General features: G+C 31.5%; 1 protein-coding gene across 2 annotated transcripts in view; it reads right to left on the minus strand.

The window, feature by feature from the left end:
• The window catches only part of LOC133197133 (kin of IRRE-like protein 1), a 32,712-nt gene extending 24,999 nt beyond the window's left edge, over positions 1 to 7,713 (minus strand). For both annotated transcript variants that reach the window (XM_061332993.1, XM_061332991.1), the window contains exon 1: positions 7,317 to 7,713. The gene's annotated coding sequence lies outside the window, so the exon portion shown is untranslated. The remainder of the gene's footprint in view (positions 1 to 7,316) is intronic.
• Between the last annotated feature and the right edge of the window lie 2,675 nt (positions 7,714 to 10,388).

Genomic DNA, 10,388 nt, shown 5'->3' on the forward strand with positions numbered 1-10,388 from the left:
GCACTTACATAAATAGAAGATGTGAATTATTCTCATCCTAATGGTATCTAGGGAAAGTATTCACATAAAACAGAGTGCTAGACAAATATTTCCTTAATAACTAATGGCAGTACCAAAGAACTGACAGAACGAAAATACAGTTCTATAATAACTTTCATCTTTTTCACTTTATCTTCAACATTTCTAAACAGTCACACCTTAAGCAATAAATATTTTTTTCTCCAATTTTCCATACATCCCAGAACAAACTGAAATGAATAAATAATTGATATGAAAATCTATGCTTGGCTTAGTCAAATAATGTTAAGCTCTGACTTGAAACAAAACAGTTTTTCCTTTATTTTTTAATTTACTTGCATGTCACCATTACACAAAAAACATTGATCAATACACCCTTTGCCAATAATTTTCTTCTGAAACTGCAATCTCCTACAAGTTTTTTTCCCCTAGTAAATTTTACCTTCCTGCATGCAATAATCCGAGTTCTAGAAATAGCAATGTACCTCAACTACAGATCAATCAGTTTTGTTTCAATGATTAGAAATAATCACTTCACTCTGTGGGCCCTTAATCTTACAGGAGGGCTATTGTCTTAAATCTTGCAAATTCTTATTAAGTATACAGATTTACACTCTTCCTATTTGCACATACCATAAATCAAAGAAACTTACAGACCCCATAAATATTTTATTTTAATTACTTCTTATGCACTACAGAAATTGATATCTTTTGAATTTTTTTTTCACAAAATCTCAGGTGTGAAAGTAAAGCTACATGCTAGTATATTTAATTCTTTTCTAGACTTTTTTTGTGGTTATAATTTGATATTTACATTTTCAATTGTTTTCTCTGTGATAACTCTTTGAAAGTTAGGTGAGTTGATTTCTTGATAATTCAACCGGAATGTTAATTTCGCCAGGTGAAAGGTCAGGAGCCTTATATGCATGTCAATCTCGTGGTGCTATCTTTGTGTCTATATATCAGACGTCAGTGGGTGGGGACTATTGATAATAACATGGGAGACTTGTGTATTTTAAATCTTACAATTTTATTTCACATATAAATGTAAATATAAGGAATCACTGTCTAGTTTGTTGGGTATACCAGGGACATCAACGATAGTTGGAAATGTGGGATAATTTATGCATAACGGGCTTTGACAGTGATTCCTTAAATTTATATTTCCTATGATTTACAGAAATGAAACTGCATGACTACTTAAGTCACAAAGGTACATCTTATGAATTAAAGGGCAGTATCAAGAGAAAAACATTTTTATATTAACTAGACAATCTGTGCAGTAAAATTTGATCTGTTACCTGTGTTTGTAAAATAAAATGCATTGTATCTTTCTTGACAGTAGGAGTGTAACAATATACTGCAAAATGCCAATTTTACTGCATCACATTACAAAAATCGTATACCTGTGTATTGATCATGATGTACTTCGGTCTAATCTAATAAAAGTGATATTCTTTATTTACCAGTACTTATGCTGTTTTTATTGTGTTCAAAGCTTATTCAATGTTATGTAATGTATTTGTGAACTTGACAAAATAATCTACAACTTTTATCTTTTCACACTGTAACAGACAGTTCCTCATTTAAGAACAAATTATGTTCAAAAAACATTAGGCGAAATAGCACAAATATCGAGATACAATCCCAGTGCATCATGATATAGATACACTTCACCCGTATCAATGTACCGGGCCTACTTGACAATCAATCATTTCCAGTCATTAATTAAATTACACACCAAAAATATTAAATCTCCATCTTATCAAATTACACACTGCAATTATTAATAGAAAATTTCCCTAACAGATACTTATGTTACGATATAAGATAAGAATTTCACAATCTCGGGACCACATGTGCCACTTGAATTTTCAGTTTGAATCTGGATTAGATGTAACTGATCATAATATACGACATGAGTTTAAGATTTATCTTCAAAAATATTAAAAACTTATGTTGAAACTAAATAGTTTATCAATCCTGAAACCACATACAGTCAAACATTGTTATCTCGAACTCAATGGAACCAAGGAGAAACTTCGAGATATCCGAGGAATTGAGATACTTCAATAAGTGATTGGGACTTCCAAATCACTTCGACATATCCATTATATTTGAGATATCAGTGTTCCAGATACCGAAGTTCAACTGTAGCTATAGTTTACATCCCCTAAAAAGTATACCGTAAGTTTTGGGGTATATGTCGATGGGGTATATAGGTCGAAAGGCTCATTTTCAGCCATAATTTTTAAAAAATCCTTAGATAGGACGATTTGGAAGATAGGACGAGGCTTTGTTTATCGACTTTCTAGAGATTCTTACCTAGAAACTACGTATCAGAACATGTAAAGGTCTTTAACTTAACCCGTGATATTAACGTATGAAGAAAATAAACTGGTATTTTTATGAGTACAGCATTTTAATAGTGTTTTACACAAACATAGTTAAAACTTCCTTGAATTGTGATATAACGCATTTTCTCCAACTTGCCTGTTCAACGCCGTCGTTGTTTGACTCCGTCGTTAAACACATAAATACGGTAGTATACAACAGCTATAATTAGGGAAATACCCGAAATCAAACAATAATCATTTCCATTTTAAAACATCGTGGACACATTCTTTTATTCCGACATTATTTACCGGGGTACAATATTAAGTGCGATGACTGCCATTTTTATATTTTTTGTTCAGGGATTTGCTAAAACACGCAAATGACTATTACATGTAACAGTGAGCAATTGAAATTAATCATATTAACATGCTATAATTTTGCTTGAGATATTGTTGTAAAAAATAAATTTAATTGAGAGTACATTCGCAATTTAACAGTCATCAGGAATTTCACAGTTTTGTTTGTTCAATGATGTATAGTACTAATACCCCTGTAACGGCACGTGGATCTGTTAATCATGCCCCGCAGGTGTTTAAACCAACAGGTGTTAACACCTTTGTGTACACAGTGTATATCCCTCTATCTGTCAGACAATTAAAATTCTATTAAAAGCCAATCTTTGTATAATTCGGTGTACCCCTTGGGATATATGACTAGCGGTATATTTGGTAAATAATTTTAGGAATTTACCGGCAACAGTTTATTTCACACATTTTACATTTAAATAAATATCACAAGACAATGAAAAAATATTTACTTGGTATACTATTTCAATTAATCGTTACAAATAAATGGTAATAAAAAAAAAAATTCAATTGCGATTGTGAAAACTCCTCCGTATTTTAAACTTTGATACGGTTGCGGTTTTATTTTTAGTAAACGATTGCGACTTCCAACTTCACAAGATGGACACAGCATGACTTTGAGACATTATTGATGATATATAAGTTTTTTTGTACATCGACGGATATTTAATGGAACTTATTTTGTAAGAAATCAATGGAATAAATATTTAATTCTTTATTGTTTATTATTTTTTTTCTCGGTAAAGTAATTTTAAAAAAATACAAAAATGGCATAGATTTGCTTTAAAATTGACGTAAATTTTACTGATTTTTGAGGCATTTTTCGTAAACTTGGGCTTTAGATAGGTCGATTCGTTAAATAGGACGATCCCAGCGGTTCTGAGAAAAAAAGTATCGTCCTATCTTCCAAAACTTACGGTAAATACAGTTGAAGTTTGTTATCTCTGGTATCTCTAATACCAGGGATAAGTTGAAATGAGTTGGCAGTCCCAACCACTTTTTCTACATGGTTTTTTTTTTTAACCTTTTTATCTTGAATTGTCAGATATCTCAAAGTTTAATCTTAATCCCATCAAGTGTGAGATTACAAGGGTTGAATGAAAAACAACAATATTGGCCTCATTATAGAAAACTTTTGTTTCCTAATTCTCTGTGGATTCTCTCTCTTTAAACAGTTGAATCTCCTTTAATTATCAGAGAGCCTCTTCTACTATATGGATTTGGTTTCTATAAAATTATACCTGCCAATGGGACAGGAAAATCATACAAAAGATGAATTTAGGAAAATCATAGGAAAGATGAATTTAGCAAGTTCAAGGACATTATGCAATTGCCAATTTAAAACTGTAACGAAAGTCCATTTTCAAATAAGTAACATACAGAGAAAGACATCTTTAGAGCCAAGTTTATACCTCTGCAGAGATGTCCTATTTTTAGTAAAATTTGTGAATTTAACTACCAATAAAACAGGACAGAGCAATAGAGAGACTTTGAAAAATTTTATATTATTTTTTTAAAAAAAAGCCCCAAAATGTGGACTGGCCTTTCCTTCAAATTTTAAAAAACATATATGTACCCAATACAAAAAAGTTGTATCTATTGCATCTTATAATTGGACCTGAATTTCTCGCAATTAATCTGTGAAAAGAATATAAAACTAATGATTTTCTTTTGAAGTTAATGAAACTTTTACATGCACTTTGCATAAATAATTCTTTTGCATCAATAAAGGATAAAAGATTCTTTCTTCTTGCATTAAAATAATTAAAGCAAGAAGACTTCAATACCCTTATTTGTACAAACTTCTACAACTTGGTCCATTAGCTTCTGAAATCAAAGGCACGAACAATCATCTCATGGATTTAATGAAGAAATTGCTGAATTGGAAGAAAATTTCTTCTAAAATGCAGTCCATGTCAACACACACAAAGAAGGATGTCCAATCGGAACCGTTAATTGTATTTGTGTGATTATATTGACAAATGTCGGTCTCTTCTATAAATTGATGTCGGAGACATCACTTTTACAATCAAGTTATCTGATGTTCACCCAGCTTCTTGCGAGATGAAAAAATATGTTGATTGATGTTTCTTTTCGTAGATTTATTCAGGCTTAATGTACTGGTGGGATATCTAAATTGAATCCAATCCTTTTTTCCTTTCTTTAAAAGATATAGCTGATACCTTTCTTTCCTTGTAAATCTCTTTTGCAGTTACTCCAGACTAAGAGCTGCTTGTGTAATTTTTTTTCTTTATAAATAAACAAGTAGATTTTTCCAAAAAAAAATTTTTGTAAGTGCAGGCCTTAATATAGCCACAGTTTCTTGAAAATTAAGATTACGAAAATGAGACATTTATTCAATTAGCATTTTAAAAAATTGTTGCATCAGTGAGTGGACTTTAGAATACATTGTCGTGGGTGTAATCTGAATATGATATTGATATATCTCACAATTTTATGTATGCAAGAAATTGTCAAACACATTCTTGTTTAATGCTGTGAAATGTATAGATTTCAAAACCTGCTAATAGGCATTTGTATAATGTAATTCTGTATGTAAAATATGTACATTCTGAAACCTTTTTTCTTTCACATTAGAGAAATATTTTTGTTAAGATTGGAGGTGGGGGAGATTTTGTTGGGATTGAGGGGAGGGCTTTTTTCTTTAGAGAAAAAAAATTATGATCTAATTTCCTTCTACCTGTGTGATATCATATATATAAACTATTTAGATATTGTGTCTACAAATACAACCAATAACATTTAAGAGAAATTAAGAATGATGAATTTCTACTTAACAGGAAATTTTTAATAAGTAAGACAATTTTCTTCCTTCACTGAAGTACTTACAGTACATGTAATATTTCATGAATGTACAAATGTCCTAACTAAATGACTTGCACTAGGTATTAATCAAAAAATCTATTTCAAAGATACATGCATATATGTCAAGGTAATAAATAGAATTTAAAAAATTCTATATCAGTACCTTCGCATTACATCGATTAGATTACTTTAAAAAAGTGTTTGTACACATCATTTTGGTACTTTTTAAGGAAATAAGCAAATGAAATATTATCTCCCCTAATAAATGAAATTATTAGGCACTGACCCGGCAATAGATCTCTGACTTGAAAGCTTTAACAGTATAGATTATAGACACATCTCTCAGACATTTATAAACAGTAGACGTGTAAAACAGATATATTCCCTGTCTGCTGGTGTTTTATTTTGAGATAAATAATGACCTTACAACTACAAGTGTGATCAAAGATCCATTCAAACAAATAAGATATATATCCCAGTCTATTTGGGGGCATCCATAATGAAATTGGCAAAAGAGTCTATCTCCATATACAGAAATTAGTTTGTTTTAATGACATTACTCTACTTTGATGATATCCTCTCATTTTCATTCCAGATAAGATATATTATACTGTAATAAGAATACCAAAAAGTGGCATTTTTTAAATTTTTTTTTTTTGTGAGGCCTCTTGTGGTAACCTTGTACAACTATACAAATTACAACTGTTATAGTAACCTTGACCTTTAACCTCATATTTTTTTTTAAGGCTGTGTAAAAGCGGTTTAGGGTTCCAAGTAAAACTCAATATCTGCCGGATGTTGTCCACCAAGAAATTTGCTTTAATGTAGGTGACAAGGAGAAATCAATATTGATATTGGTTGGTGGATTAATTAAAACTGACTATGGACAGACTGGCCATAATGGATGGAGGATTACTGTATCATTTTTGCCGTCCATCAGGAGGTTCAGAGTACATGTATCCTCCCCAAGAGACATGTGACCTTATGTGGTATAGAGGTTTGATATTGCCCCAATAACCCAACCAGACTAACTTAAAGAATTTTTTTAGTCAAAAAAAACCCCCAAAAAACAAAAACCAAAAAAAATAAAAATTCAAAATACATCAATATTAAATCTATGACAGTGAGTCATAAACCAGACTCATGCTTTGATTTTTAAGGTTGGTTGCACATAGGTTTCAATATCCCTGCCAGACATATAAAGTCAATTTTCAATTTCTATTCTCTAATAACACATGCAACTACAATTTGAGTAATTCTGTCATCATCTGGTGAAGCCAACTGCTGCAACCAATCAAAACTATTGAATTACAAATGAAAAATTTTTTGCTTGAGTTGCTTCCCCTGCCAAGGTCTATGGCTCTGTAAAGCATAAAGAGGATTGTTTTGTTTAAAATTGAAAACTGCCAATAACCTGCCCATGCTTTCCAATTAATCACTGCATGAAATGATCTCTGCATTTCACACTTTAATCAAGTTAATTCTGTATGAATGCAATTGCCATAAAAAAAATATCACAATTTTGATGACAGAGAACACAGTGAACTGTGAATCTGATTCTTTGGTGTGTGCAAAATACCTATTTAAGTTACTGACTGTAAAAACAAAATTACACTTAATTTAACTATTATTTTTTATTTAAATAACAAATTATAAGCCTGACACCCAGTTGCATCCTTTGTAACAGAGCTGTACATGTCTTAGGAGTTTACCCTAGCACCTTAATATTTTGTTACATTTGATGTTTAAATGTCACATATAAAGTCTTACCTGTTTAAATATATATCCTAAATTGTGATAAATTCCAGTAAAAATAAAGCCAGAGATCATGTATCACTTGTAAACTGGTTCTCATTAAAATGATGGACACATTTGATTGAATTCTCCTTCATCAACCTGATCTGGATCAGCTCCACGATTTTCTCGGACAAAAACATCAATCCTGAAGCGTTTTCCCAAGTAATTGTGAGCTTTGGAATGAAAACTCTAATCCTATCTCATGAAGCTGTTCAATAGCTCACCTGAAAGATCAACACGGGCAAGATAAACATATAAACAAATCTCTTATGAGGTTCAATAATTAGCCTCATCAAAGTAAATATTGTCCTTAAAGTGATAAGTATCTCCCTCCATTGTCCCATGAAATTGCTCCAAGCATCGTAAAATTGCTCCGAGCAGCATCGTTAAGGTAAGCACAGACAATAGATATCAATGATACAGGTACAGATATCATAGAAAAAAAAATCTCCATCACACGTAAACACACCGTCAGTATCCAGTTTCATTACATTACTTTTACTGAAATCTGATTATGACATAGAATTGTGCCAGGTATTAGTCTTATGAAAATACTACTACCGACATGTGACACTAATTTCCTCAAAGTATAATGGCCAGGATTGGGGGCCTTTAGAAGGGTTGTAGGAAGTGCAGACTACACTGCCATCAATGAGCCATAAAAAAGACTGATTGATATTTTGGCATTAGTAGTAGAAATTGATTAGTACAATGATATTGAGTTCTTTATACTGTATCATTGAATTATGTGTGGGTGTAAAGTAATAGGTACAAATCTAATATTTCCATCTAATCAAATTTTATCAATTTTGTTGGAGACCTACTCTATACATGTACATGCACATAAAGAAAGAGCACTTTGCTAATTTGTCACTTTGGGAGGTACTGCAAGTAGTGCATTTATAAAATCTCATTGATAATGAACTATTAAAGGCTATGCAGTACATGTGCTCTGGTATCCAACTATTCTAAAGAGAAATGAGAACAGCATCAATCTACCCACACAAAAACAATCATATCAACAAATAATAACAATTAGGCCATACCAATTTCTAATATAGTTCGTCGGATTCGCCGCTTCTATTTACAACAAATCCAAATTATAATATTATAAAAAAAAATCTGCGCGAGTGTCCAAAAATATCCGTATACAATTTTTTTCTCTTGACTTTTTACACAAAACGCACAAAAGACTTGGAAAGTTGTTTGACAGAAGCGCGGGATTTAGAATGTTTGTAACAGTTTGTGAAGTTTTGCACGATGCCTGTGTAACTGTTCGTATGTACCAGGGGTGAGCATTTAGCATCTCCCGAAGCCCGGGGCTACCATTTTTGCGGGTCGGGCTAGTGGTTTTCTGCAAGGAGGAAGCCCGTCGGGCTTGTAAAAAAATTAACTACACACGCAATACATGACAAGCACAATCGGTATTTTCACTCATTTTTTTTGCTATAAAATTCCCAACCAGTTGAAATTTTCCAGACAACATGCTCCGACTGTCAATAAATCTCCATAATCTTATCTGTTTTACAGTTCTACCTGACTATTTACTTCCAAAAACGATCGTTTTTTCCTAATCCGAATTTCCTCTATTCCTCCATTTATGGTAAATACATACAGATATATCATTAAATTATTTACAATCACTCAATCAACTGAAAAATAAGTGTTTTGTGACTTACATAAAATATATTTCTAGTGTATTCAATGATTTAAGATGAAAACAAAATGAATTTAATTTCATTCTAAATGAGCTAGTGCAATGATCAGAAAAAGGAAAGATAATTTATTTAAATTCATTTTAATTTTCTTTCATAATAATTTATACATGATTTATATTGATAGTGAGAACTTTTAACTTTAATTTTAAAAAGAATGACCTCAGTACCCTGACTTTTTCAGCAATTAATTTCTTCTCAACATTAATAAGTATTTATTTTAATTTTTGCCCCTCTATTTGGGCTAGTAACTTTTTACTTGGGGCTAGTAACTTTGATTGACTTACTTGATTTTTTTTATTGCACACCCCTGTGTACTATAGTTAAAAACAATGGGTACAAAGTAGTTCCATACACAGCAATAGAAATGGAAGCATAGGAGACGTTTGAAGCTTTGTTTGATGAAACAATAAAGAGAATATCATCAACATATGAAAAATACACACAAGGTTAAGTAAATATTGATCGTATTTGTTCAATAAAAATTAAAGAAAATTCAAGAAGCGATGCAATTGTGATTTTGAAACCTGACATGACCTTAACAATTTGCAAAGAATTACCCCGGTAAACAGAAAATTTGTAGAAATGAAACTACGTCTAAATTGCAATGTTACGAGAAACAAAAGAAAGACGCGTTTTCACATCTTATGAGTACATAGAAAACGTTTTCTCTCCCAGAAAAAATAATAGGAAAAAGAGGAGAACTTAAAAAATTTTGCCACCTATATTAATTATATTCGCTCGCCTCATAATTTTGAAACCCGAAATGAAAAATAATATTTGTAAAATTATTTCGCTCGCTCGCCTCACTTTTTATTTTTGAAAATCCGAAGAACTATTTTACAAATTGGCGTGGCCTTATCTGATAATAAAATGAAACTGCACACAAAACAATCATGTATCAACAAATTAAATATAACACTTATCTGATGTTCAAAAATGAAACAATTTTTTCCTCTGAATTAATACATACAAGAAAATCTTTAAAAAATATTTTGAGATATTGAATAAATTTAAGGGTACATGCATCTAAGTATGTACTAACTTCGATTTACATAAAATGATAAACATGAAATACCCAAACCACTGAAGCTAATGCAAGAACTGTCTTTACACATGGAGGAAAAGATCATGTACTTTTTACGTTTATATGGCGATGTTCTCATATGCCTCAAAGTCTTGACTGAAAGTTGCTATATTATTCTCAAACAATTGTTAAACAAAACTTGTTAAAACAAAATCCTGGCCCTTCCTGATAGAGATCAAATGTATGTAACAATCCCAGGCCCCTGGAGTACCATTATCCTGCTAAATGAAGTCTTTATTTGAT

This window comes from Saccostrea echinata, unplaced genomic scaffold (assembly GCF_033153115.1).
Source record: "Saccostrea echinata isolate AGI-Se365-2 ecotype Australia unplaced genomic scaffold, CSIRO_AGI_Sech_v1 ptg000030l, whole genome shotgun sequence".
Lineage (NCBI taxonomy): Eukaryota > Metazoa > Mollusca > Bivalvia > Ostreida > Ostreidae > Saccostrea > Saccostrea echinata.